At 38.7% G+C, this 24,242-nt stretch overlaps 1 pseudogene across 1 annotated transcript; it reads right to left on the reverse strand.

Moving 5' to 3' along the window:
- Positions 1–1,153: 1,153 nt before the first annotated feature.
- Positions 1,154–24,026, reverse strand: LOC311088035 (NACHT, LRR and PYD domains-containing protein 3-like; annotated as a pseudogene). The gene is made up of 6 exons (XR_014609618.1): positions 23,774–24,026; positions 8,989–10,850; positions 8,684–8,866; positions 8,425–8,598; positions 7,258–7,304; positions 1,154–4,837 (listed from the first exon to the last, which is right to left on the reverse strand). The product of XR_014609618.1 is annotated as an NACHT, LRR and PYD domains-containing protein 3-like (transcript).
- Between the last annotated feature and the right edge of the window lie 216 nt (positions 24,027–24,242).

Here is a 24,242-nt window from a genome sequence, read left to right on the forward strand (position 1 = left end):
CATACTTGTCTTTGGGAAACGCAGCCCAGAAAAGCAGATTATACCTCATGAACATCAGCACTATCCCTCTTCATCTCTTCCTTCATTGCTCTGATGCTGCTGGAAATGAGATCAATCTTTTCATCCATGTTTTCAAACTGTTCTAGAGAACTCAACTCCAAGAACTAATGAAGTATATAAATATATGGATATACTATGATGCATGGATATATTTCTGGACTCACCTGGTTGTGTTGAACAGCAGTTTTACAGGTTTGTTTCATGAGGTCACAGTTCCAGATCCTGTTTCAGCGCATTGACTGAAGAAAACACGACAACTACACACATCTGAACAATCTAATGAGAACCTGCAGCTCACATGAACACACTACAAACACTGATGACAGGCTCCATATGTGCAGTACATACACAGGAGAATATACATATGAGTGTGTGTGTGTGTGTGTCATAACTGGGATTGAATATGTCTTGTCTGGTCAGGTGACACTTGATGAACCAAGCAACGACCTTAATCTGGATCTCTCAGCCTGAATAAAAATAAAAATAAAAAAAAACTATGAAGATGCAGTGTGACAGAGAGTGAATGTGATTCACCATGAACTGCATGAAGAGCCAGATCTTCGTCCCAGTGGACGCCGGATGACATCTCTAATCACCGGGAGTTATCGACAGTTCACAGTCTGGAAGTTCCCGTTAACGGGTGACAGAAACAGTCAGGATCATTCCATTGGGGGGTATAGGGAGGAGTAGTGTGTGTGTGTGTGTGTGTGTGTGTGTGCACTGTAAAAGATTGCCAGGAATTTACAAGATTAAAGACTATTATTTTACAATAAATTACTGTAGTAAGACATTGACAATGAAATGAATGCATTCTGGGTAATTTTCTTACGAATTACTGTTAATCAACAGCACAGTGATGCTGAAATCACAGTAATTTACTGCGCTTTCTTTACTGTAAATTCACATTATTTAACCATGCCACTGTAAGAAATGTGTTCTTTACCACTGTAATTGTTTTGAAGTCACCATAATGGGAATTAGCTAGAATATAAAATAAGCTAATTGGCTGATTTTAAGTTAGTCAAACTATACTATTATTAGTGTCAATTAACCCTAAGCCTTCAAATTCATAATTGTTTGTAGACGGATATTTCACAATAGTAAATCTGCAGCTGAGGTTTATCTTTGAAAGGTGTGACATCATCTTTTCTTCCATCACCTAATGATGCACAGACATCAGTTCTCCACATACAAACACAACAATGGTGACACTCAGATAATAATACACAACCAACACAAACTGTTAAAAGTGAACCAAACATAGGTTCAGCAGCACAGAGAAAAAAAAAGAAAAGCATTATTCTGTGAGTTCATCATCACTGTGTGTGCCTTCACAAAGTATTCTTTAGGGTTCAGTAATTCATTCTTCTTAGTGTGACCAGTGGATCCCGACACCAAGCGTGACTGATGTTGCTGGAGTTCACGAAACCAGTTAGATGAAACTGCTACTTCTGTGTTGTGTAGATGTTGAGCACTGTTGGTCACTCAAACACGGGGCAACATCGTTGGTTCATCTGGATCTTTATTTTCGCTCCTGATAAACACGCACACACAAGCAGTCTATCCTGTCACTCCCACACAATCATGGTGCAAAATGGTCCAAAAAGCCAAAAAACAAACACAAATTAAGCGAAAAAGATTGCTTTAAACAAGAAAATGGTATAAAACAGAAAAAAATACTTGATACAAACACATACAATCATTCTTTGTGTGAAACTACTTACATGTTCTGTCTCAGGTAAATCTTATCAGCATGTGCCCATTACAAATTTAATAACACAGTCAATTAAAATAACATTATAAACATGAGATAACATGGATATATACATATATATATTTTAAATTAAGATGAAATTGCATGGGAGAGGTAGGCACATCCTGACTCTATTAAAGGGAAAACCCTCACAAATAGACAGCTATACCACATATGCAGATATGGACAATTTTGTGTTAATCCTCCTCAATATATTTAACAGTATAATTTATTTATCTGACACATTAGCAATATGACAGAAACACTGACCAATATCATCTCTTAATGAAGTTTTATGTAACAAAGTTTGGGAGGAGCACGTTCAGGTAATCAGCCAATCAGCACCAGAGGAATGAATATAGGCTCCCCTCAGCTCTGGTCAAATTTTTCATAACACCACCCAAATGTATAAGCAAAGAAAGGTGTAACTTTTATTCTCGCTGTATTATTGTTGCCGCCAGCGCCGCCATCATGTCGTAGAGACGCTGTGTTTTTCATTGTGAAAGCCACACTACTTTGTTTGGCCTTCCAAAAGAGGACTCAATTAGCAAACAGTGCTTAAGCTTTATATACAACACTGTTCCAGAACAGTACAACTAAATATTCGACTGTGTGCTGCGCACTTTTCGGAGGAGTTTCCAGAACCTGCGAGAGTACAAGGCCGGCTGTGCACAAAGCTGATTCTAGATGCAGTCTGGCGCTTCTGACTCTAAGCCTGTAAGTATGATTTCATATTTTACCATTTCAACAATTTTTAAAATTTTTTGACAATTCAAACGCGAGTTTTGAACAGTATAGAGTAGCACTTGCTTGTTTCTACGATCACAAATGCAGACATACTGTTCTCACACCCGTAGCGTGTCGCATCGCATAAAAAGACAGTACAAGGCTCGAATGGATAAGGTAGAACCAACATTATCACCAGTCATTATTGCTTTGGGGGCTGATGTTCCAAATATGGTAAGGTAAATATGGTAAACATTTCCGTCACACGCATAAGGTATTCGGGCCAATCACAATGCACTGCATCACTGGCCAATCAGAGCATACCGGGCTTTTCAGAACGATGAGCTTTGTAAAAATCGACGTGTTTCAGAAAGGCAGGGCATAGAGGAGCAACAGTAAAGTACAGTATGTGTAAAATAATCACTTTTGTAACCTAGAACCATCATATGACCCCTTTAAATCTCGGAATTGCAACTACTTCTCTTATAACTGCAGCTTTATATCTCAGAAGGCCCCCTTCCCTTCCCTTTCCTTTACCTCTGTACAGATAAAACGTTGTCAAAATAGTTCCGGTTCACACGGCTACGCGGAACCGATAAATAGTTCTGTATTATACATTATTAAGGCCAGACAAGTAATTTGTTGAGGTCAACTTGTAAAGATAGACTACACGCCTGTGCACATATATATTCAAACACGCATACCTATAGACTAAACACGTAATACGCATGTGCCCGCCATCAGCGTTTTCACAGGTTTGTGTTTTTAAAGCTTGCACAGAGATTCAAATAATTATTATTATTATTTTGTTTTTCAGGGCTTGCACCTTGGAACCTATTTCGGGGTTTGCGTTCTCATATGTTGTGCGGATGAGCGGCCGGAGCGCATTAAGGGTTTTCTGTTAGAATGGTGTCGTGTAAGCGGCCCCTAAGTTAATAACTAATGATCGTTGCAACGGAAGTGAATCAATCAATCAAAACTAACTTTAGCTGGGCAATAACTTTATTCTAGAGCTGCTGTAAAGCCTAAACAATCTCTGTTACTGTAATCTCCTATTATCACTGTAAAGCTGCTTTGGAACAATCTACATAGTTAAAAGCGCTATGTATAAATGAAGTTATACTCTGGGTGAATACTCGATTCTGATTGGCTGCAGGGTGTCCATTAAAAAGTGATAGAGGACACCTAGTAAAGGAGTTCTGGTGAAACTGACTGTTTAGCGTTCGAAATTAATAAATAAATGCGCTGGCTACTTCAGCTGTGAGTAACCATAGCAACAGGCAGTCAGAGTATCTATACGGACTATAAATCGAGTGGACTATAAATATCTCCGGTTGCTAAATAAACCGTCAGGCGTAACCAGGGAAACCAAGTTATTGTTTGTAAAAACTTTTCGATTGTAAAACTAATTAAAATATAAACTAATGTTTTAAAAATGTGTTATTTGGCAAGTGACCATGGTATAAGCGGGTTAATGCCCTTCGAGGTGTCCATTGTCAGGTTAATACCTGACAATGGACACCTCGTCGGGCATTAACCCTTACGTGACTTGACTAAATTTATATTAAAATCTGACTTGTATTTCGCAAAGTAAGCTCATTCATTGTGACTATAGCTCACAATTGCAACTCTATTTCTTACAACTGGGACTATTAATTGATGTCACAATTGTGAGAAAATTGCATTGACAATATATAATATCGTAATAACCTTTTGTTTTTTTGCTCTGAGGTGGAAAAGTGCTACTGACGTTCCTCACCGAAGGTTGTTAAATCTGACACAGAGATACTGAAGATTCAGGATAAACCCCAAATCCAGCATAGAGGGGTTCAATGAATGTGGTGTTGAATGTGTATATGTGTGTAAGTGTGTGTGTGTCAGAGACGCTGAAGAAGGACAGAGTGCCGGCCGACACGTCCACATACACTCCTACTCTATTAGAGCGGGCTGAAGGCCCAGATACATCAGTGCTGTTATTATTGAACCAGACAGTGTAATTCTTATCGGAACAATACAGACTCCAGGACTTTTCATTGAGTCCAAACCAACAATCAATCCCACTTTTCCTGCTGATTTCTTTATATGTCACTGCTACATGACCCGAGCCACTCCATTTAACCTCCCAGTAACAGCGTCCAGTCAGACTCTCTCGACACAGAATCTGCTCCTGGTGCTCAAATCTCTCTGGATGATCAGGATACGGCTGATGATCTTTCACACATGTTGCCTTTCTGTTCTCCTCAGACAGAATGAGTTGAGTGTGTGCTGTGTTTGGATCCAGTGTGAGATCACAGGCATCTGAACACAACAAGAGAGATCAGAACATCTTTTACATTGTTAAATATGTTTTGGTGAAGGAGAAAAAATATATTTTTATATGCACTTATATGCATTTTTATATTTTTATATGTTAAATATGCACAGCTGTGTGTGTGTGTGTGTGTGTGTTTATGTGCGTGTACTTGGTAAACCCAAAGTCAGGGGTCGGCAAGTAAATTTGTCCTCAGGCCAATAAATAAATTTCGCCAGTAGATGGCGGGTTACAACATAGTCAAAGGATAATTTAAGAAATGAATTGATGAAAAATTCAATTATAATTGCCTGTGACAGACTGTGACAGTGTCTTTTGTAACTGGTAGTGAGCTGTTACTCTGTGTTAAATCCTGTCGTAGGACAGTCATTAACAAAAAGCCACATTTGTGTGGCGGTTTCCGGGTTTTACACTGGATAAATTAATAAAGCAGTAGTGACACGTAACCTGGCAAGTATTTTCATTCACCAACTTGCAACACAGACCGCCTTGCTAAAACACACATACTGTATGTGGAAGATGCGGAATTGATAAAAATAACTCAAAAAATAAAAGAGGACTTGAATAAGCCCATTATTGAATAAGTTTAAATCATGCTCTTGACGAACTATGTTTTATTTTCTCTTTCCATATTGTGAATAATAAATGTGAATCATTTTAATTTACTTGTTACACAATGGAGCCTAACTTATTGTAATAATTATTTGACATCGCCTACTTTTACACTCAGAATTATACCTTGGCATCCTCATGTACGAAACTGAATTTATTTAATTGTTTGCATGCTGGAGGTACGCTATTACACCGTGTGCAGAGAGATGTTAACATTTAAGCTAGCTAGCTGAGAGAAAATGGCACTATCAAAGAGTCTAAAGACGAAAGTTGACAGTGAAAATAGGGCAGACAAAGAAGATCAAAGACAACTATGCTTTCATCCTACCTGAAGGCAAAGCCGGTGTGTCTGATCTGCAACGAAGTGAGCCACAGACTCTTTTGAATGTCTTTCAGAACTTTTCAAATTAAAAGCTCTCAATTCATCTCAAAATAAAACATTGCTGCAAAAATGTTCTCGTACTTTTATTTTGAAGGCAAAATCACTAAAGACGAAGTGATTGTGAGTAACTCTTGCTGTCATGACAGATCTATTTCAGATCTATTTTTATGTTATTGCTGGCGGGCCAGTAGTTTTGGCCCTGTTGCCGACCACTGCCCTACATTATGATGACCAAATGTCCCCACAAGGCAGATAATAACTGTAATTTTTGCCATTGTTTTGGTCCCCATGAGGGAAAACAGCTTATAATCATACTAATTTTTGTTGTTTTATTTTTGAAAATGTATAAATGCAGAAAGTTTTCTGTAAAGGGTAGGGTTAGTGTAGGGGGATAATATATACGCAGGCTGATAGGTCTTTAACTCAATCTGCTTGTAATCACATAATTTTCTATAGGGCACAGCTGATTGGTTATTATAAGTAGGGTTAGTTAGTTGTGTCAGTAGCCAATGAGCTCGCTGCTCAACCTTCAAATACATGGTCAGCATTTGCTGTAGCAGTGCAGCGCGCTTTCAGAAACCCTCCACCTTCCCCAGCTCCACCTGTATAGATCTGCTATGGTTTATTTAATGTATGTTATATTGTACAGAGGCAGCATGTCTTGCTCTGCAGCAGCAGCGTAGCAGATCTATTACGCTATAGCCAAACATATCAACATTGTCACATCCATTACCATACCAAACTCTCTGTCATGACAGAAATAGTTTATACAGCATAAAAATCATTACACCTATGTAATTTCCTCATAATGATAGGAATACCAGTGTAGAGCTGGGCATTTACACAAATTTCAAGATTCGATTTTGATTCACAAGTTTGCAATTTGATTTGATTTCAATTCGATACAATTCAATTCTAAATCTATTAATTGAGGCCTATCAGGTACAGTACATGGCAAAACTGTAAATCTGTTGACTAATGCTGTAAACTTTAGTTACATCACTATTATATTAAAAGTTACAAATACAATTAACTGATTTATAGGCTGTCTAGAAATCTAGACAAGTATCTTACTCATACCTGACACTGATATTAAAATGGGCAGTCTTTGCAGTTTCCACGATTTGGCTCCATTTATTAATTGTATGGGTTTTTTTCGCACATGAGGAGAAGTACATTTTCACGTCTGTGAAACACGAATTTCACTAACGACCCCCTGGAAAACTAGTTCCATCCGAATAGGGCTATTGACTGAGAATTACATTTTTGGGATTTAAGAATTGATAATGGTTCTTCAAAATGACAAAAATCTATTCAAATCGAGAAATTTTTATTTTTTACCCAGCTCTACCAGTGTGTTTGTCTGTCTGTGTGCGTGTGTGTGTGTGTGTGTGTGTGTATGAGAGGACCTACATTTTCTCAGTCCTGGTGTGATCCTGAAATATCCTCCATGGTCCAAACTACACATAGACAAAAACATACACAAAAAATCCAAACAAACACAAATTACATGATATGTGGGAAGATTCCTAAAATTGCAAATAAAATGAGTTTTGTGAACTTTAATGAGTTCACCCAAATTTTTTTATTATGTCATCATTTACTCATGTCATTCCAAACCCATCAAAGGTGTGTTCATAATGCCGAGTTCAGACTGCACGATTTTAGCCCCGATTTTGGCTCGCCGACAGGTTTTGAGAAATCGCAGACAAATGCCCGAAATCACAGGCAAATCGGTGCTCGTTCACGCGAGTGACAATCACTCAGTGTGAATGAGCAAAGACGCGATCTGAGAGAATCACCGACGAGTCGCCGACGCCCGTGAGATATTTGGCATGCTAAATATCTGGACCTGTCGGCGATTCAAAATCCTGCTGTGTGAAAGTGTTCTGACTGAAAACTACATCGGCGATGACCGACAGCCAATGAGAGAGCAAGATACAGAGCAGCGGGGAGTTCAGGGAGGAGTTATAGGTCACAATATCAGTATTTTAATAGATATATTTACAATTATATCAAACAGAAACAAAGCACAAACATTTGCTTGACCAGCAGCAACAGCAGCACATTGCAAAGCAGCACATATTTATTTACCCCCAACTCTCTTTGCAGAACACACAGTCCTTGCTCCCCTTGTCTTCCCAGCCATTTCCTCATACATAATGTTTTTCTTTTTCTCCTTTTCGCTGCAAATCAGTGCACAGACAATTTGGATCGCAAGCTTCTTGCAGGCTATCATTTTAAATAACAATTTCAGTCTCGCGCGAGAACTGCGGTCTTACGCACGCGGGATTTTGCGCTATCTCCTTATCACTTCTCGCGTGTGTTTGGTTGCGAAATGTAGTTTGCGGACCAGACAGAAGTTGTCGGCGATACACAATCAAAATTTGAAATACCAACTGCTCACTGTTTTCTCATATGTGAAATTTGTGAATTCTGCTGTATTATATCAGATAAAGCCAGTTAAAGAGTTATGAGACCAAACAGATATTTCAGTAGCAATTTCTGAACAAAAGATCCCTCTTAGGTGACCCCTAATCACATACAGACACACATATGAGTCATAACATATAAACATACTTGAGAATCTTCAGTGAGCAGTTTGGATCATTGAGTTTGTCATTGAGCAGCTGAATTCCTGATTCTCCTGGGTGATTGTAGCTCAGATCCAGCTCTCTCAGGTGTGAGGGGTTTGAACTCAGAGCTGAAGACACATAAACACAGCCTTCCTCAGTCACCATACAGCCCGACAACCTAAAGACACACACACAGTTAGATCATCTACAAACACACATCAACATTATGACCGACTGACTGTACATTATCCCTTCTTACACACCTCAGTATCTCCAGCTGACACTTTGGTGCTTGACTACTCTTCAGTCCATCAGAGAGCAGCTTCAATCCTGAATCAAGGAGGTCATTGTTACTCAGGTCCAGCTCTATCAGGACAAAATTTGAGGATTGAAGAGCTGATGACACAATTTCACATGACTGACCAGTGAGATTACAGGCACCAAGACTGAAAAAAGATTAAAACACATGAAAATTTATTTTTTATAATATCATAATTTTTTGTAAAAGACATTCAAATGAAATGATTAAGACACAATTTAAGACATTAAGACTAAATTAAACACGCACAGTGCTTTTGTGTAGTTGATCACAGCTGGTATCAGCCTTCTTCTACCCTCATCTGATGTGTTGTATTTCTTGAGGTCCAGCTCATCCAGCACCTCCTCTGACATCTGAAGCATGTAGGCGATTGATGAGCAGTGAGCAGGAGAGAGTTTCTTCTCTGAGTGTTTGTCTGATTTCAGAAACTCTTGAATCTCTCTGGAAAAAGTCTGATCTTTCACTTCCAGCAGACAGAGGAACAGATTGATGGATCTTTCAGTGGAGAGTTCATGTCCATCTTTGATCTTCTCTTTAATGTACTGTGTGGTTCTCCTGATGCTCTCTAAACTGTTCTCTGTGTGTGTCAGTAGATCCTGTAAGAGTCTCTGATTGGACTCCAGTGAGACGCCCAGCAGGAACCGCAAGAACAGATCTAGATGTCCATTCTCACTCTCAAGAGCTTTATCTGTTGCATCCCTATGCAGATTATGCATTACATCACAGAACTGCAACGTGTCAACATTTTTTATAACATAGTGATAAAATGCATAGAAACCAGCGAGAAACTCTTGAACACTCAGATGAACAAAGCTGTAAACTTTCCTCTGATGAATCACAGATTCCTCCTTAAAGATCTCAGTGCAAATCCCAGAATATACTGAGGCTTCAGTGACATCTATGCCGCTCTCAATCAGGTCCTCCTCATAGAACATCACATTGCCCTTCATCAGCTGTTTGAAAGCCACTTCAGCAAGTTTCACAATCACTTCTCTGTTGGACTGCTGGAGTTTCTCTGGATCTCTCTCTTCATACTTTTGATTCCTCATGTTGATCTGAATCAGCAGGAAGTGGATGTACATTTCAGTCAGAGTTTGAGGGATTTCTGCACTCAGATCTTCTTCCAGGAGCTTCTGAAGCACAGTGGATGAGATCCAGCAGAAGACGGGTATGTGGCACATGATGTGGAGGCTTCTTGCTCTTCTGATGTGAGAGATGATTCTGCTGGCTTGATGCTCGTCACTGATTCTCTTCCTGAAATATTCCTCCTTCTGAGGCTCATTGAATCCCTGAATCTCTGTCAGACGGTTGATGTATTTGGAGGGGATCTGATTGGCTGCTGCTGGTCTGGAGGTGATCCAGATGAGAGCCGAGGGAAGCAGATCCCCTTTGACGAGGCTTGTTATCAACACACCCACTGATGAAGTCTCAGTCACATCAGAGACTTTCTGAGCGTCTGAAAACATCAGTGGGATTCTGCTTTCATCCAGACCATCAAAGATGAACCCAACTTTACACTCCTCATAAATCTTTGAGTCCAGATCTTGAAGTTCAGGATGAAAGTCCAGCAGAAGTCTGTGAAGACTGTACTGATGATCTCGGATCAAGTTCAGCTCTCGAAATGGAAGCACAAACATGAAATCTACATCATGATTGGCTTTTCCCTCGGCCCAGTCCAGAGTGAACTTCTGCACAGAGACGGTTTTCCCGATTCCAGCGATGCCTTTAGTAAGAACAACTTGATTTGATCTTTCTCCTCATGTCCTGGTTCAGGTGAGGCTTTAAAGATGTCATTGCAGTCAATTGGAGTGTCTTGTGAGTGTTGTGTTCTGGCTGTTTTCTCCATCTGTAAAACCTCATGTTCTTCGTTCACTCCTTCTCTCTCTCCCTCTATGATGTAGAGCTGTGTGTAGATCCTGTTCAGGAGGGTTTCATTCCCCTGTAGTTTAATTCCCTCAAATAATCTCTCGTACTTGTTCTTCATGCTGTATTTTTGCTGGTCTTTGACTCTCTGCAGGTCTCCAGTCTCCAGTGTGTGTGTCTGTAGGACTGCTTCAGATTTGTCCTGACTGATATTGGTCTGATAGTAGGATGTAGAGGTTGGCACAGATCTGATCAAGACATACAAAAGACACAACATCAACAAAATGTATGCATTAAAAAGTTCACACAGCATTATAATCTAAATATATTAAATGTACTACCTAAATTTCAACTTAAATTTAAAGGCTGATAGAGTCTGGAATGACTTAATATCTAGAGGTAGCTCATTCCATTTTTGGACCATTGATCGATCGTTCAGCTTTTTTTTTAGTCTTGTTCTTTGCATAAGTTAATTTTGTTTTTCTGATCTCAAAGGGAGATCACAGAGCCCAATTATTCAAGGCTTCATTTATTTTTATTTTTTTTGTGAAGTTGATTCTAAAACTCTTCAAAAAATGTCAGAGGAGGTGCTGGATGTGTTGGACCTCAAGAAATACAAATCATTAGACATCAAATATTATGAAGACAGTTTGTTTAAAAAAAAAAATACTTAGACAAGCTAATAATGAATTCTAAAGTGTTTGTTATGATGCCTTAATGGGAGCTACAATTGTTTCATTTGCTAGCAGTGGAAAGACAGCCCATATTCTGAAAGATGTTGCCCATCAGGGTATAAAAAAAGAATAGGGGCAAGGATGGAGCCATGTGGAACCCCCCAAGGAAGAAGTCTCTTATCGTAGGTAGAATCTCCAATGCTAACTGAAAATTATCTGTCAGTAAGATAAGACTGGAACTCCCTCAAAACAGTGCCTTTTCATCACACCAAGTGTTCAAGGCATGAGATGAGAATATTAAGGTCATCAATATCAAATACTTATCTAAGGCCAAAAAGATAATGTTTAGTACATTTACCAAAGCTGACTCTGTACTGCTCTACAAGCCGATTGGAAAGTCTCAACTATGGCATTTATGTTTATGAATGATGAACTGTTGCAAGATTACTTTTCCCAATATTTTAGAAATTAAAGGTAAATGGGAAATAGGTCTATAGTTCTTCATGTCCTCTGGGGATAAGTTAAGTCTCTTTAAAAGTGGAGTCACAACTGCATGCTTTTAATCTAGAGGACATGTCCCCTTAGTCAGGCACTTGTTAATGAAAAATACAGTTCTATCATGACAACTTTTTAGCGCGGGATATTTTTAGCATGATAATGGATATGACAATGTTAATGTATTTGGTCTTGGCAGAATAGATCTGCTATGCTGCTGCTGAATTGCTGCTGCTGTTGATTATTGTTGTTGTTGTAGATTATTGCCGCTGCTGCAGAGCAAGTACAGGAACTTACTACTGCCAATACATATGCTGATTTGCTGCTGTGAATATGTAAGACAAACTGCTGCTGCACAAATAACATATATCAACAACCTATCAGCCTGCACCATCTAGTGTTTCATGACAGAACTTAGGCATTTCTATCATGACAACTTTTGTGATATTTTAAGCATGATAATGGATATGACATGTTAATGTATTTGGCCTGCTTTGGATGCTGCTTGCTGTTGTTCTACATTATTGCTTCTGCAGAGCAAGTACAGGAACTTGCTACTGCCAATACATATGCCGATACACAGCTGTGAGTATGTAAGACAAACTGCTGCTGCACAAATAGCATATATCAATAACCCTCCAATAAAGCTGGAACAAGAAGATGAACAATACAGTCAAAATGTGTATGCTGCTGTGAGCATGAAAATATACTGCTGATATACAACAATATGCTTGTAATGATCCCCCATCAAAGCAAAAGAAGAGATGAAACTGCAATGAAAAATGAAACCACCCCCCAAAACAAGTGATCTATCACAAAGACATATGTACTACTGCTGCTCCAGGGAGCCATGAGAACCGCATGTTTGCTATCTATGTGTTCCTGGGCCTGCTTTGGCGAATGGCTTAACGCTAGTGGACTATTGCTGTGTGTACCTGGTCACTTGACAAAATAGCTTAAAACTAGTGACTTGACTTAAAGGGCCCTATCTTGCACCCAGCGCAATTGACTTTGTACACCGACGCATGTATCATTCCTATTTTGCACCCGCGCACAGCTGACTTTTCCCTCCACAGACGCACGTCGGTTAACTAAGAAATACACTTGTGCTCGCGGGGGCGGTTCAGCGCAAAGAGGAGGTGTGTTCCGGCGCAAACGTTCCCTGATGCTATTCTGCAGGTTTAGAAAACACTGACCGAAAAAAACTAGTTTAAAGTCGGTGGCGCGTTGCGCATGTTATTCATATGCTATTTTAAGGGCGCATGCTTGGCCATAATGTAGCGTGTGTATAATAGCAACAGCGCCCAAGACCCGCCCACAAAGTTACTTGCGTTTTGCGCTTGATACTTGCGTTTCAGATCGTTAAAATAGGGCCCAAAATGTGTCTGGGCTAGTGAGGCCAAGAGAAATTAACTAGTGGCTTAACAATGTGAACCTGGGTGAAATTTTTATTTTATCTATTTACTTAACCCTCTGGTGACCACAAACGCGCCCGCGCGTTTTGCTCGTTTTTTTTTTTAGCAATGAAAATAAACACTAAATGCTCTGTTAATTTTGATCTTTCATTTTCGTGTAATACATCAATCGATCCTGTTCAGTTTCTATTTTTTTTCTGTATACTCACAATAAAAATAAAGTGTTTTGCTTTTTGACAAATAAAGAAAAATTAACATGATGCGATTTCTGCCTTCTCTCTGTCAGTAAACTCCCATTTGAAACGCGTTCGAAAATGATCTATAACTCCGCGAAAATTCAGTCAAACAGGCAAACAGACCCACGGGCATAAAGCTTGAGATCGCATCTTTTAAATGAAGTCATTTATATAAAAAACAAATATTCTCAGCTTCTGTAATCTGTATAAAAAGAGAGCGACTCCTGTCGAGCTCATTACGAGCTAATTCACAGTAATGTGACCACTCCCCGGAGAGCGCGTGCTATTCAAACGCAAATTCTGAGAACTATTTCAGAGCTGTCAAACGCCCACATCAGCTGTAAACAAAGCGCGTCACGACTCCTCGCGAGTGAGACATTATAGCCTACCTTATGGAGAAAAGATTCCTCAGAACAGTGCTGATGAGGAGCAATATCTCCTGAAATGAGGAGCAGATTCCGCTGAGGAGTGAGGTAGGCTGTTTTCTTTTCTCACGTGTGGAATAACGTTATGGAATAACGTTAGTGTAGGCCTATGTAAACCGCAAAAAGATGAATTTCTATAATATGACTCGCCTTTCTGTGAGATGAATGAAGGGGACATATTTGTAAAGACTGTTTAGCCTAAATATGAATCGCGCGTCTGTGTGTGAAAGAATAAACTGCTTTGCTATAGCCTACTGAGATGAGTAAAAATCGACTGGAATATGTTGAAATAAAATGTATTTGTATAAGCTACTATTTTTGTCAAAAATAAATTCATAGACTAAGATGTTAGATGTTCCAATGTTGGCTATATTCAAACTAATGAATACATATGATAAAATGTAGGCCTATAATCTTTTTTTTTTTTTTTACAAAGAAAGAGTACACTTGAAATATTGTTGAAATTGTAATTATTGTTGTAATTGTAACATTTTTAATAAAATAGCAAAACATATTTACAAGAGAGATGTAAGCGAAATCTTAAATGGTCAATATAAGTCTTCTTCTAAATACATATTTTGTCCTTGCATTGTGGCTCAGTCAGTGTCACACCTGAATGAATGGCTCATTATGCAGAGTGGGTGGGACATTGTAATCTAAGGTGTAAACTACTCCTCCCCCTCGCATATTGGCTTTCCAAGCAAAACCTGTTTTACACCATTTAAATCAATGTATTTTTTTTTGTGAACGATAAAGCAAGACTATTTTTACATCATTTTGAAGCTAGAACTCAAAGGGACAACATCCATTAGTCAAAAGTCTTGTGGACACATATTTAATATGTGTTTTGTGGTCTTAATTCAGCAACTTTCATTTTAATTTTTTCCAATAACCACGCATAAACATTATTCTCTTAAAAATACAAACATCTACATACACGTTGCTCGCATATTATGGTAGCCCTGTTTGTGCTATATAGAGTGAATTTACACCTTTGCCATTAACATGTTAAACATGTTACCCCCATGTTTAACATGAAAAAAGCACAAATGTCAAGGCATGTCAGAACATCTCAAGGACCCCAAAAACAGCTTGGTCCCCAGAGGGTTAAAGTCTGCGTGAACCGGAAGTTGCAAACGACTTTTCTCCAGTGTTGTGACGTATTTCCCAGTGAAAAGGAATATTGAACAGAGGGCAGGGTTTTACTCTAGTGCTCCTCCTCTCCATCTCTGCTCATAGCAGACTAACATCAGAGAAGGAACGCCATTCCAGACCGGAAGTAACTTTTCAGACTTTGATTAAAGATTACAACGGCAAACAATTTTTTTCTGTGTATTAACTTGCACGGATTAATTTTTCACCACAAGACTAGTAATATGCGCTAACAAAGTAAATAGGGTAAATTTTGATTTCAGTTGGACTTTAATTTTAATTTTAAATTAATTTAAATTTTATATATGAAGTAAATATAAACCTAGCTCTTGGTCTCCGCATGCTTATAAACGTTGCCCTTTGGAAATAATCATTGAAGGTTTTTTGCACTAGGTTTAGGTTGAGACGTGAAATACTGTTTCATGCTTTCGGTAGTAGTATGAGGTAGATATTGTTATCTATGCAAACGAGATGGAAAGCATGCAAGATGGAAAGCAAGATGCATATGCAAAGCAATGTATTGACATTGACTATTGATTTATAGGCTATATTGCATTTCAAATATTGATTGGCTGGACATACTGGTCAATATGGATGCACATCCCTCAGTAAATAATAACCATCAAGTATCAAGTATTGCTTTTATCATTTAAAACACAGTGACATGCTATGACAAGCCATTTTAGCTTTTATTCATTCACAGGTTGCATCTTTGATATCAATATCAATAATTAAATTTTTACTATTTCAAATGTGAATTCTTGATATTAAGAATGTACTTTGTCTAGGAACAATGTTTATTTCTGATATCAGGAATTACATTTTCATTAGTCCTAGTTAAAGGAGGGAGGATTGTAGTGGGAGCACTGGGGTGTCAGGTGACTGTGTGGCAATGGCTAATGGTTTACATGGCTCATGGGCCAGGTAGGACGGCCCCTTAACAGAATTTTGCTTAGGGCCCCAGGGAGGTCAGGACCGGCTCTGACTACATGACCTCTTGCTACTGCTGTAGACACTAACGTAAACGCTGCTGCTTGTATGAATATCAATTGACCTATCTCGAGTGCAAGACAGTATAACGTGGCGCTTGGTTTTAGAACTTGCATATATTTGCTAGTTTAGAAATCAAAAGCTGACAAACTCAATTTTTTTTTTTTAAATATATATATTTATTGAACATTTTTCACTTTTACAAAACACAACACAAATTCCAACCACAATAATAATAAAAAAAAAAAAAACAATAAAAAAAAAAAAGAAAGAAAAAAGCACATATAACCTTGGCCACCAAAAGCGTAAAAGAATAAATAAAAATAAAGGTACATTACAATTTCAAAAACATTATGTACTCACTCAAAGCATTTGAGGGTGAAAACCTTTCTGCAGAATAGTTGACAAATCAGCCCCTAAATTATTGATATAGGGTTTCCAGACACTATGAAACTGGTCTGGCTGATCATTAACTAAACAAGTTAAGTATTCCAGCGGAATAAGTTCCATCAAAATATTGTGCCAACCCGATATAGTTGGAGTCTTGTCACTTATCCACCTCAGTAATATGTTTTTCCTAGCAGCAAAAGTAAGAAGATTATACAATCTTTTTTCTTTTGAGAAAATCAAAGCTTTATCAGGCAGACCAAGGATCAAAAATAAAGGATCCAATGCCAACTCCTTATTAAAGATATTACTCATTTCCGAAATTATCTTGGCCCAATATATTTGTAACTGATTACATGACCAAAGACAGTGAGTGAGTGTACCAATTTGTGTTTTGCACTTAAGGCAAAGAGGTGAGAGGGAATTGTTGAATGCATGTCTACGGTTTGGTGAAATATGCATCCTATGTACAATTTTGAACTGAATAGCTTTAGCACGATTACATACCGAAATAGATTTAGCATATTTCCAAATATTACCCCATTCTTCTTCACTTATAGAGACAAAAAGTTCCCTCTCCCAAACAAGTCTAGTATTTAGAACTACATTTCCCTCAGAAGTCGCCTTGAGAGTCTTGTATAACTGACTCACCGACTTTTCCCCAGGTGTCTGAAATAACACTTTTTCTATAGGAGAAGGACTTCTGGTATGACACAATGAGGTATCTTTCAAGATATAATTTCTAATCTGTAGAAAACGGAAAAAGTCCTGCTTTAATAATTGATACCGTTGACTCAACTCCTCAAAAGACATCAAACCTTCTTCATCAAACAGATCTATAAGCCGATTAATACCTTGGTTCGCCCAAAATTTAAACCTCCCATCAAATCTACCTGGAGGAATGTCCAGATTGTTCACAATTGGGGTGAGTGCAGAGGTTAACTTAGCTCTTCCCTCATAACGACAAACAGCTCTCCATGCCCTAAGTGAATTTACCGTTAGAGGGTTATTACAATTCTCAAATACAACTTAAAATTTTTTGAGAAACAACAAATCCGCAAGGGGAAGGTTAGATAAAGATTGTTCAAGATCTAACCACGTAGAAGAGTTTTCAAGCGCAACCCATTCAGACATATATCTTAGATGAGCAGACCACTGATAAAGCTTAATATTGGGCAAGTCCAGGCCACCCATCGACCCTGGTAGTTGTAGCGCAGAGAATTTCAGCCTTGGTTTGCGCTTGCTCCAGATAAAGGAATTGAGCCAGCCGTTCACATCTTTTAAAACCTTTTTAGAGAACAGGATAGGGATCATTTGAATAGGGTATAGGAACTTAGGGAGGATAGTCATTTTTATAAGAGCCATTCTACCCAACCAGGAGATAGGTAACGTATCCCATCGATTTAAGTCTTCTCTTATTTTACTAAACAAAGGGGGAAAGTTGTCTTTGTATAAATTTTTGAAGACAGGGCTTACAAAGATACCCAAGTATATAAAACCACCAGGGGACCACTTAAATGGAAATGAACTAACCTTTGGCATTGTTTTCATGGTACCAACAGGCATAGCCTCAGACTTATTTAAATTAATTTTATATCCTGAGAAAGTACTGAAATTATTAATTACATCAAGAAGAGATGGTACTGAAGATGCAGGATTTGAAATGAAAATGAGCACATCATCTGCATAAAGGGCTATTTTATGATGTTTCTCATTAGTTTGCAAGCCTTCAATTGAAGGGTCAGTTCTGATCACCTCGGCAAGGGGTTCAATAGCGAGCGCAAAAAGCAGGGGCGACAATGGGCACCCCTGCCTAGTCCCTCTATGTAAAGAGAAGCTTGCTGATCTGGAACTATTTGTAAGAACAGACGCTTTAGGCTCTTCGTATAACACTCTAACCCATCTGATAAAAGACTCACCAAAATTAAATTTCTCCAAAACAAAAAATAAATATGACCATTCAATACGGTCAAATGCTTTCTCCGCGTCAAGAGATAGCACTAGCCCATCAATCTTACGTTGTTGAAAAGTTTGTATAATATTAAGAAGACGTCTCATATTGTTGCAAGACGAGCGGCCTCTTATAAAACCTACTTGGTCATCTCTAATAACATCAGTTACTACTTTCTCCAACCGAGAAGCTAGAATTTTAGCTAGCAATTTTCTGTCTGTATTTAATAGCGATATGGGTCTATATGAAGAACAGGCTTCAGGAGGTTTACTTTTTTTCAATATAAGAGAAATATTAGCTTCTCTCAGAGATTCGGGAAGCTTCCCAATGTTAAATGAATAATTAAACATATTGAGCATGGGTTCAAGTAGCAAAGCGTGCCAATCCTTATAAAATTCACAGCCTATACCATCCGGACCTGGCACTTTTCCACTTTGCATCTTTGTGATTGCCTCTAGTAACTCTTCTTTAGAGATGGGAGCATTTAAATTAACTTTCTGCTCTTCTGAGATAGTTGGTAAACTGATTTTGGAAAAAAAGTCTTCTAATAGGGTAGTATCGCTGCTGGATACTTCAGTGTTATATAGGTTCATATAGTAATTTCTAAATGTGCTGCTAATTGATGTACAATCATAATGTAATTTATCATTTTCATCTAATATTGATATAATAGAACGTGAATCACTTTTCTTTTTAGTAAGATAAGCCAGAAGTCTACCTGGCTTATCTCCATGTTCATAGAATTTCTGTTTCACAAATCTCAGTTTGTATTCCGCGTCTTGGGTAAGCAGCGAATCTACAGCACACCTCAGTGCAGATATTTCTCCAAGTAAAGTCTTATCTGCAGTCTTAACATATTTTCCTTCTTTTTCCTTCAAGGCCTCTTCTAACTGTCTTTGAGTCTCGTTTTTTTACGTTTCTTAGAGGCAGAAAAGGACAAAATTAATCCCCTTATATAAGCTTTACTAGTCTCCCATAAAAGTGAAGAGTCTTTAGTGGTTTGAGCATTAATGTTATAGAATGAAGTAAACTCTGTCGAGAAGAAAGGTTTAAATAATTTATCTCTGAGTATATTAGTGTTTAGTCTCCACTGCCGAAAATTATCTCTACTTGACGATTTCAACTCAAGAACAACAATAGCATGATCTGAAATAACAATATTATTGATACAACATGAGATAGCTAGGTGTAACGAACTTCTGGGCATAAAAAAATAATCAATCCTAGTGTAACATTGATGTGGTGGGAAGAAAAAACTGTATTCTTTACCAGATGGGTGCAGAGCTCTCCAAACGTCTGTAAGTTCTAAGTCCTCACAAATACCATTAATTTGTTTAGCTAGCTTAGATGGAGTCGCTATTTTGTGGGGAAATCGATCAATGAGAGGATTTAACATACAGTTAAAATCACCTGCAACAATCATATAGTCAGATCTCAAATCATAAAAGTCTGCGAATGTCTTAATAAGAAAATCAGAAGGGTGCCCTGGAGGAAAATATATATTAAACAAAGAAATAGAACTACCAAATAAGGTGCCATTTATAATAACAAAACGGCCTCTGTCATCTTCTATCAGTTTGACAACGTTCAGTGGGATATTTTTACTGATCAACACAGCCACCCCTCTACTTTTTGATGAAAAGGATGAAAAATATACTTGATTATATCCTCCCTGTTTTAGTTTTAAATGTTCCTGTTTATCTTAATGTGTTTCTTGCAATAGTGCTATACCAATCTTCTTTTTTCTTATATATGACACAACCTTCTTCCTTTTTATAGGATTATGAATTCCCTTGACATTCCAAGTACAAATACGGAGTGTATTATCCATTGTCATAAACTTCAATTGAGAAACCGCTGTACCTAAACATATTTGAGTGGTGTACACAGTGGCCTAAAACAGAACTATGCAGAGCTAAACAAAAACAGAAAATATTAACCAGAACTATAGTACAAATTAAACACACATAACAAAACATAAAAAACAGGGGAACCACCCTTTCAGGCATCTCACCAGGGTTTCCAAACAAACCTAGATGTGAAGATAGACACACACTTGTTTCAAAACAACATTCTTCATCCTCACCGAGAGTCAGCGCAACATGATTCGGACGTGTGCGAAACTGCGCAGTCAGTCTCTTTTGGGTGAAATAAAACAGAGGAAGTGTAATTCAAAGTCCAAACAAAGTTCGCAGGGAGATTACATCGTATCTAAGCAGGCACTTGTCGAGAGTCGAGAAAAACTGCCACCTCCTCCGGAGAAGTGAACTTCTTGCGCGTCTGGCCGACTTTCACGCTAAGAGTGGCAGGGTAGAGCAACGCATACTCCATTTGCATCTCTCGAAGACGAATTTTAACCTTGTTAAACGCTTTTCTCTTCTGCACCACAGCCGCTGAGTAATCGTTGAAAAACGAAATTCGCGGGGTGTCTGCGTCAGATGTTTGCTTGCTGTTGTTGAGAGCGAAGCGTTTACTCGATGCAGCCATCACTCTTTGCTTGTCTTGAAAATTGTGAAATCGAACGATGACAGGTCGCGGACGGCGGTTTAGAACTGGCTTTGGAGCGAGGGAGCGGTGGGCTCTTTCCAGTTTCACTTTACCTGTCCAAGTTGAGGTAATCTGGGATCCATTTCTCGAAGAATTTGAGTGGATTAGTTCCCTCTGTGTCCTCCGGTAAGCCAATAATGCGTACATTGCATCTTCTTCCACGATTCTCCAAATCGTCTATCTGCTCAGTCAAATCACATATTCTTTTTTCCAAGACCTGAATCTTGGTTTCATTGGCAGTGCAGGTGGTTTCAGTCACCTCGATTCTGTCCTCTGCTTCTTGCACCCGCTGTACAATGCTTTGAATTTTAGACGACTGGTTATCTATCGCTTCGAGGACTGTCGAGATCTTAGCGTCAATCACTGCCACAATGTCGTCCGCCATGCTTTTCATAGCTTGTATAAGGTTAGGGTCGGTGATAGGCCTGTTAGCAGGGTCGTCAGAATTAACTTTCGCGACCTCTTCATCCGAGATTACCTGAGCAGTAACGTTAGCTGATATGCTATCCGTGGCCATGGCTGTCGCCTTCTGTGATGTGTTCCTCGTTTTTTTAGCGCTTCTCAGTGAAACACCCGAGGGTTTAGTAAAATAATTGTTCAGACTCATCCTACTAAAACAAAGCTAGTCACAGAGCCACTCCTCTGATTAAATGAAAAATTAATTTTGATAGATACCCGAGACTTGCCACGCAGCTCGCAAAAACGCGTGTTCACTCTACGGCGCCATTTTGCATCCCCCCTGACAAACTCAATTTAATGCACTGAGATATGGAGTAAGAGCGTTCTCAATCCAACCGTTGAGTTTTAGGGAAACTCTTGAAAGCGCGCTGCAAACTGTTTACCGCCCCTGAATTCAGTTGCGTTTTGCAAAGCACCATGGTGTGGTTCTAGCATTGGTGTGCATCTGGATCAACCGCATTCAATGTAGAAATGAATGTCCTTTAGAAAATATTGAAAGCGTTTGAGGATTCGAGCAAATAAAGTGATCTCTGAATGAATGTGTAGGCTATACGTTCGCTAATGCCCAGTACACTTTAACTGTTTTAAATCTGCGATGCTTTGACTCATTAACTGCTTGCTGCTGCTGCTGTAGACATGATAATTGCTTGTATTCTTAGTAATTTACTCCTATCTTGAATATAAGATGTATAACATGACGCTTGGTTTTAGCTAGTTTAGAAAATAAAAGCTGACGAACACAAAAATGCACTGATATTGATTGGCTATTGAGTTTAAGACGAACTCTGAAGGTGTGCTGCAAATTACTATAGTTGATGGTAACCAGCCATTTAAAGGGCCCCTATTATGGATTTTTGAAAATGACTTTTCATGTAGTGTGTAACACAGCTAAGTGAATGAAAACAATCATTTAAATCTGAAAGTGCACCGTATATAAAGTTATGGTCTTTCAAAAGTAAGAGTCGACTCTGAGTCAATGAAATTAATTGTTTTTAAAACGAGTCATAAGTCGTTTCGTTGTGACATCAAGACGACACATTAGCATATTGCCCGCCCACTTATTGCGTGCGCAGACACCAGGGAAACCAGCAGCTGAACCCTGTGGACACTGGAGAGCATCATGTCCAGGAGACGCTGTGCTCTATAATGTGAAGGTGTGTTTTTCACTGCCCAAGGACGAGCATGTGGAGAATCAGAGGTTAAAGTTCATCTTTACCACGGTATCACAGCAGTATAATCCTACACTTTTGCTGCGTTCCCTTTATTTCACTGACGACTGCTTCTCAAATCTCGGAGTTCAATGCAGGATTCACAAACCGCTTGCTCTGGAAAGATGGTGTTCAAAATACTTAGTTTTGAGTTTTATATTGTGTCGTCTCCTGCTAACTGGCTAACTCACGTTATCACTGTCTTACTGAAATACTTCTGCTAATCAGCTGTGGGCCACGATCACCTATAACTGTGTCTATTAATGCAGATCGTCTGTCGTTCTCACTACTTTGAGGAAAGATTAAGCATAGAGCAAGATTTGTTTTACCAATGTTTACGTTACATCAGTCATTCACTCTAGATCTCGGCTAATGTATTGCATAACTTACATGAACTGTTATTGATACAGTTTCCATGTGTTCAACGCAATATATTAGAAAAATACTTTTACAAATAAATTTGTAAAATAATCGGTTGATGGACATGCACTTGTTAATGCTGATGCTGAGGAATTACAGCTGCAACATGTCATGTACCTCAAACTGAGTAGAGTATCACTGAGAGACACTGAGTCCTGCTCGAGTCGTCCTGATGGAGGTTCGGGTTGAATAACTAGTTCTTCCAATGAATGTTTCATCATCGGACTCGCGCTCACATTGATATGGTCAAATCAACGTCATTGTTCATTACTGTGTTTAGTTTACGGTGTAGGAAGCCTCGGGACACGCAGAGCTGACGTTGTTATGGCAATGGGCGGTTTTGTTTTCAACACGCTGTACACGGTAAACCAATCACAACAGACTGAGCTGTCTGGCCAATCAGAGCAGAGTAACTTGCGAAAAGACGGGATTTAGAGAGATTGATTCATTTGACGAGTCGTTTGAGAATCATTGAAAATCTGGTTATGTGCAAATGTATATTATGAGAAAATGAAACAGTTTTTTGACCTTTGATGCATGTAGACCTGTTGTAGGAGACTCCACAACAACATTAGGAAACTTTAAAATAGCATAATAGTGGCCCTTTAAATGTTAAGCAGCAAGATCATTGGCTGCAGATGTAACATGAACCAATCAGCTTCTGCCAAACAGTTAACACAGTAAATATCATCAGGTTGCATTAAGAACCCATCAGCATCTGTTGTCCCAACATGTTGTACTGGGTAGCTTGAATGCACTGTAAATAGTTTTGAAAGCATTTGCTAAATGCATTCATGGGTGTGGTACTGTACCTGAAAGTGGTGGGGTTGCGCATGGACTGATCAATCCTCATTGACACACAGCTGGGTCCTGCACTGTGCTCTTCTTTCTCCTTCAGGTCCTCCTCTCTCTCCTCACAGTGATGCATTTTGGAGTTGTGTTCCCCTCCTCTTTCTCTTGATTTAAGACATTTATCTGTTAATTATCTTCAAAAGGACAATAAAAACAAATTTCCAGTAATAATTGGCAACAATCATGTTTCATCTCTCAGATTCATGGATTAAAACAGTACTTTTTAAGCTCCATTGCTAGGGCTGTGCCGGTAAACTTGAGACCGGATCATGGCGGCGGTAGTAGCACTGGCGCTGGTCCGCCAAAACACATTTTTTTGTACGTAAATGCTGTTTTACATGAATATTATAACACAAGTGAAGCACAAAATTTTGCTTACAAAAGAAATAATAGGTTAGCAATTAAACTTTACATTGCAGACATGGAAAC

Source organism: Abramis brama, assembly GCF_963993115.1.
Source record: "Abramis brama genome assembly, chromosome: 8".
NCBI classification, from domain to species: Eukaryota; Metazoa; Chordata; class Actinopteri; order Cypriniformes; family Leuciscidae; genus Abramis; species Abramis brama.